General features: G+C 40.6%; 1 non-coding gene across 1 annotated transcript; it reads left to right on the top strand.

Annotated features, from left to right (window-relative positions):
* The first annotated feature begins 4,636 nt into the window (after nt 1-4,636).
* Nucleotides 4,637-4,744, top strand: LOC112731223 (small nucleolar RNA R71). The gene has a single exon (XR_003167011.1). It is a non-coding gene; the product is annotated as a small nucleolar RNA R71 (small nucleolar RNA).
* Nucleotides 4,745-6,540: the final 1,796 nt, after the last annotated feature.

Genomic DNA, 6,540 nt, shown 5'->3' on the forward strand with positions numbered 1-6,540 from the left:
AGCATTAATAAATTAAAGAGAGCAATCATAAGTCTGAAATACCTCAAATTATATTAATAAAAGCAATCCGATCTAACATGAAAGATTTATGAATCAAATGGGCAACATAAGTAATTAACAAATAAAAGTATTAGAGTATCAAAAACTAGAAAAGAAATATAAATTGAAGAACATTGAACCTGTGATTGAGAGTCACTCCTAAAACTAAGAGAAATCCTAAATCCTAATCCTAAGAGAGAGGAGAGAACCTCTCTCTCTAAAAACTACATCTAAAACTATGAAAAGTGAATTATGAAAGCTTTTTTATGAATGGATGCAATCCCTCTACTTTATAGCCTCTAATATGTATTTTCTGGGCCAAGAAATGGGTCAGAAACAGCCAAGAATTCGCTGGTTGCGAATTCAAACACGCTGATTTTCGTCACTGTGATGCGTCCGCATGGAGCACACGTTCGCGCCACCTATCGTCAGGGCAACTATGGCATATTATATATCAAATCAAAGCCCCAGACGTTAGCTTTCCAACGCAACTGAAACCACATCATTTGGACCTCTGTAGCTAAAGTTATAACCGTTTGAGTGCGAAGAGGTCAGGCTGGACAGCTTAGCAATTTCTCCAACTTCTTGTATTCTTTCCACTTTTGCATGCTTCTTTTCCATCCTCTGAGCCATTCCTACCCTGTAATCTATAAAATCACTTAACACACATATCAAGGCATCTAATGGTAATAAGAGAGGATTTAAAAATAGGGAACTTAAGGCCAAAGAAGCATGTTTTCAATCAAAGCACATAATTAGGAAGGCAAATGTAAAACCATGCAAATAGTATGAATAAGTGGGTAAAGAGTTGATAAAATCCACTCAATTGAGTACAAGATAAACCATAAAATAGTGGTTTATCAGTGACAGACCTCTAAGATGGACTGGAATTCTGATTGAGGCACACACCGTCTAATTACCTGGTCAGTGCCACATCTCCATAAATATGGGTCATCCCATATATAATATTTAGAACTTTTCAGCTTGTCTCTTTGATGCTTGGAAAAGTTTGGAGGAAAAGTACGGCTAACTAGATAATTAGCTACAGGTGCATACCAAGGGACTATCTCAGATACTGCTTGCAGGTTATCAAATGGGAAATTATCAGCTATAGGAGTGGAGTCATCTGTAATATGTTCAAGGCGACTCAAGTGGTCTGCCACTAAATTCTGGTTACCACTCCTGTCCTTAATTTCCAAATCAAATTCTTGTAATAGTAGTATCCAACGTATAAGCCTTGGTTTGGACTCCTTTTTAGCTAATAAATACTTTAGAGCTGCGTGGTCTGAATACACTACTACTTTAGTACCAAGTAAATAGGCTCAGAATTTATCCAGAGCAAAAACAATAGCGATAAGCTCTTTCTCAGTAGAGTGTAATTCGACTGAGAGGCATCTAAGGTTTTAGACGCGTAAGTAATAACAAAAGGATCCTTACCTTCACACTGAGCCAGTGCTGCTCCTACGGCATGGTTGGAAGCATCACACATTATTTCAAATGGTTGGCTCCAGTCTGGTCCTCTCACAATTGGAGCTTGAGTCAGTGTGGTCTTCAGCTTATCAAACGCTTGTTTGCAATTTTCACTGAACTCGAACTCAATATCTTTCTGCAGTAGCCTGGATAAGGGAAGTGCTACCTTACTGAAGTCCTTAATGAACCTCCTGTAAAAACCTGCATGGCCAAGGAAAGAACGGACCTCCCTCACACAAGAGGGGTAAGGTAAACTAGAAATAACATCCACCTTTGCTGGATCTACAGAAATGCCAGTGTTAGACACAACATGTCCTAGTACAATCCCTTGTTTAACCATAAAGTGACATTTTTCAAAATTTAATACCAGGTTTGTAATGACACATCTATCTAATACTCTAGATAATCCATCTAAGCAAAGGCTAAAGGAATTGCCATAAACACTAAAATCATCCATAAAAACATCCATACAGTCCTCAATAAGATCAGAGAAAAGACTCATCATGCACCTCTGGAAAGTAGCTAGTGCATTGCACAAGCCAAAGGGCATTCTCTTGTAAGCATAAGTCCCAAAAGGACATGTAAAAGTGGTCTTTTCTTGATCCTCAGGAGCTATATGAATCTGGAAATAACCTGTGTAACCATCTAAAAAACAATAATGCGATTTACCTGACAGGCGATCCAGCATTTGATCAATGAATGGAAGAGGATAGTGATCCTTACGGGTTGCTTGGTTGAGGCGTCTGTAGTCAATGCAGACCCTCCAGGCGTTCTGAACTCTGGTTGTCAGGAGCTCTCCATGCTCATTCTTCACTGCAGTGACTCCAGACTTCTTTGGCACCACTTGTATTGGGCTTACCCATTCACTGTCTGAGATGGGGTAGATGATGTCTGCCTCTAGTAGTCTGGTCACTTCCTTTTTGACAACCTCTAGGATAGTGGGGTTCAGTCTTCTCTGGAGTTGACCGACAGGTCTTGCTCCCTCTTCTAAAAATATCTTATGCTCACAGACTTGAGGATTGATGCCTACTATGTCTGCCAAACTCCAACCAATTGCCTTCTTGTGCATTCTCAACACACCAAGTAGCTGCTCTTCCTGTTGAGAAGTGAGTTTCCTTGTAATGATAATCGGAAACTTCTGCCCATTTTCAAGGTAAGCATATTTAAGGTGTGGAGGAAGGGGTTTTAATTCTAACTTCTGATCATGGTCAGGCTCTGGGTTATCTGGAGCTGGTAACAGTGGTAGAGCACTGTTATTGTCCTCTGAGAATGTCCCCACACTTGGACCTTGTCCTGTGTGCTTCTCTTCAAATTCCTCCTAATGGACTTCAGCCACGGTTTCATCTATAATGTCACACTTGAGGATAGAGTGATCCTCCGGTGGGTGCTTCATAACTCCATTCAGATTGAAAATCACTACTCGGCAATCTATTTCAAAAGAGTATGTTCCTGAAAAAGCATCTAATTTAAACTTTCAGGTCTTCAAGAATGGCCTTCCGAGTAGGATTGATGATGGCTTATCTGAGGCATTCTGGGGCATCTCCAGGATATAAAATTCAATGGGAAATGTGAGCCCCTTAATGTCCACTAATACATCTTCAGCAACTCCAGCCACTGTGATAATGCTTTTATCTGCTAACACAAAATGAGTTGCCGACCTTTTTAAGGGAGGGAGCCTCAAAATATCATATATAGACAAAGGCATTATACTTACACATGCTCCTAAATCACACATGCAATCAGAAATTATCACACCACCAATAGTACAATTAACTATACAAGGATCTGGGTCACTACACTTTTCAGGTAAACCTCCCATTAAAGCAGATATGGAACTTCCTAAAGGAATAGTTTCTAATTCATTAATTTTGTCTTTATGTATACATAAATCTTTTAGAAACTTTGCATACTTAGGTACCTGTTGAATAACATCAAATAGAGGAATAGTTACCTCAACCTTTTTGAATATCTCTACCGTTTTTGGATCAGGTTCCAGCTGCTTCCTGGGCTTCCTTGCAAGTTGTGGAAATGGAATAGGAGTGGTGTCTTCTGCAGTGTCTGCGCCTTTTGATGCTTCCTCCTGTGGTCGCATTTCTTCTTTTTCAGTTATCTCCTGTATGTCTTCTTCCTCTTCAACATCTTCTATTTCCACAACCTCTTCAGCTGAGGCGTGTTCTAGTGAGCTTGGCTCCTCCTGGTTCCTCTCCTGCAATGTGGTTCCGGACCTTAGGGTGATGGCATTAATACCACCCTTGGGATTGGGTAATGGTTGAGAGGGAATTCCACTGGAGCTCAAAGGTTGATTATTGGGGTTATTCATTGAACCAATCTAGGAGACAAGAGCTTGCAAAGTAGCGTTCAGACCATTTAGAGTGGCATTAATGTTATTTTCCATGGTCTGCTGTCTCCGATCAATAGATTGTAGTAAGTCATCATTGGCAGATGAAGAAGGATAGGTAATTTGAGAGGTCTGCTGTTGGGTATTCTGTGGTCCTTGGGATTGCCTTAGGTGAGGTGCTCTGTAAGGCTGAGTCTGATTCTGTTGCCTGTTGTTGTTATTATTCCACCTCTGATATCCCTGATTATCTCTGCCTCTTCTGTTGTTGTTGTTGTCCTTCCAATTCTGGTTAGAATTGTCCTACCATCCATGGCTGTAGTTTCCACCTTGATTGTACCCTTGGTTGGGGCGGTCATAGAAGTTATATGTGGCTGCCACGATGTTGTCTTCCTGCTGGAGCTGCAGACATTCATCAGTATAGTGGCTATAATCAGCGCAGATTCCACAAACTCTCTGTGGGACTAACTATTGGTTTTGCTATGGTGGAGAAGGTTGAGATTGCTAAACTTGTTGTTGGTTCAATTACATCTGCTTCAGCAATTTGGTCATTTCACAGATACTCTGAGTTAAAGCAGCAATCTACCTGCTAAAAGATACTTCTGCAACGGCTTTTGCACGGCCTTGTTTTTGCCTGTGATTCCTAGTAGATTCAGCTAAGTCACTGATCAATTGCCATGCCTCATCAGTGGTCTTGTACTTTTTCATAGACCCATTGCTAGCACTTTCCAATGTGGTCTTATCTTGGGGCCTCATGCCCTGTGTGACATAACCGAGTAACACTATCTTGTCAATCATATGGTGGGGGCAAGCTTCCAGAAGATTATTCAAGCGCTCCCAGTACTCATAGAGAGTTTCAGAATCATCCTGAACAATCATGGAAATATCTTTCCTCAGTTTATCAGTAACTTCAGCTGGAAAAAACTTTTCCAAGAATTCTCTTCTCAGTGTATCCCAGTTGGATACAATTGCTGCTGGTTGAGTGTAGTACCACTCTCTTGCCTTCCCCTCAAGAGAAAACGGGAAAGCTTTCAGTAAAATTGAAGTTTCATCTGCACCATCACGCCTGACAGTAGAACAGGCTGCTTGAAAATCTCTCCGGTGCTTGATAGGTTCTTGAGCAGGCAAGCCATGAAACTTGGGCATCAAATTGAGCAGTGCGGTCTTTATTTTAAAGTCTGTAGCCACCGCTGGGTGATGCGCTTGAATTGGTTGCATTGTAAAATCAGGGGCTCCAGCCTCCTGGATAGTAACTCTCCTAGCTGCTGCCATGTTACCTGCACGTAAAACAACCAAATCAGTAGAACGGGGGCTGGTTTCTTTCTCAAGTGACGTTTCAGATCCGCCCTCAGAGAGGACTAACCGACGCCGAGCTTGCCTTATTCGTGAAATAGTTCTTTCAATCTCAGGATCGAATACTAGCAAGCTTGGGTCAGGAAGCGAATGCGTCATCCAACGAAAGAAACAAGCAGCTCATAGTAGTAAAATAAAATAAAATGCAAATAAATAAAATCCAATCAATAACTTTAGCACTCTATTGCAACTCCCCGGCAACGGCGCCAAAAATTGATGTGGGCGGAAATTGGCGAGTTAAGAATGATTATAAACTATGCATTGAAAGTATAGTTCTCAACCAACCAGAAATCCGCTTATCAATTTAGAAAGGGTGTCACAGAAATTAAAATTAAAATACTGGGAGTATGAATCCCAGGTCGTCTCCCAATGAGTTGCAGAAAAGTGTGCTATTTTATTAATCAGATGTTTTCAAAAAGGTTTGAGTTGAATGGCAGAAAATTAAATTAGAGAATTTATATAAATTTAAATAAAAGCCTTGACTGGAAGTTGATTAGCTGGAAGCCCTATTCTTGTTGGAGTACTCTCAAGATTAATTGACAATTGGGGGTTATTATGTTTAGTTGTCCCTTACTAAGTAAGGAAAAGTTAAACAAGTTGGAATGCTGTTTCTATCCACAAGTTCCAATCCGCTCTTGGGAGGATTGGTGTTAGTGACTAGAGAGCAATCCAACAATAAACCCAATTACAATATTTCTCTTGAGCATCCCAACTCAAGGGTTCCTTTCAATCAACTCCCCATCAAGTTAGGGAACTACTCGCTCATTGTAAATGTAAAATTCATAACATAAGAAAGGGAATTAAAGAAAGACATGATAAATAATGATCAAAAGATTAATTAAAATAAAAGTAATTCTTGTATTAATAAATGCTAAAATAATCCAATAGTAAAATTAAGTAAATTAAGGAACATGGAAGAGTAAGAGACAAGTAAAGAGAACAAACTAGAATGTCGAAATCTTGATGAGGTAATAACTCTTCTCAATATCCCAATGCAAAAACAATGAAAAATAACAAATCCTAAAAACGATGAATGTGTAGAGAGAAAACCCATAGGAGAGGAAAACTAGATCTAAAAAACTAAAACTATGCGGAATGAATGTTGTTGTTGGTTTCTGCATGTTCCCTGGCTCTAGTCTGCTTTTCTCGGCCGAAAATTGGGTCAAAATAGGGCCCGAAATTGCCCCCAGCGATTCTGCAGATTATGCAGATCGCACATGTCATGCGGACGCGTCATTCAGGCGGACGCGTCATTCGGCGTTTCGCTTTGCCACACGGGCGCGTCGTTCACGCCTCCGCGTCACTTGTGCAGTTTCCAATTCGGGCGGCTGCGTCACCCATGC

This window comes from Arachis hypogaea, chromosome 12 (assembly GCF_003086295.3).
Source record: "Arachis hypogaea cultivar Tifrunner chromosome 12, arahy.Tifrunner.gnm2.J5K5, whole genome shotgun sequence".
In the NCBI taxonomy this organism is placed as follows: Eukaryota; Viridiplantae; Streptophyta; class Magnoliopsida; order Fabales; family Fabaceae; genus Arachis; species Arachis hypogaea.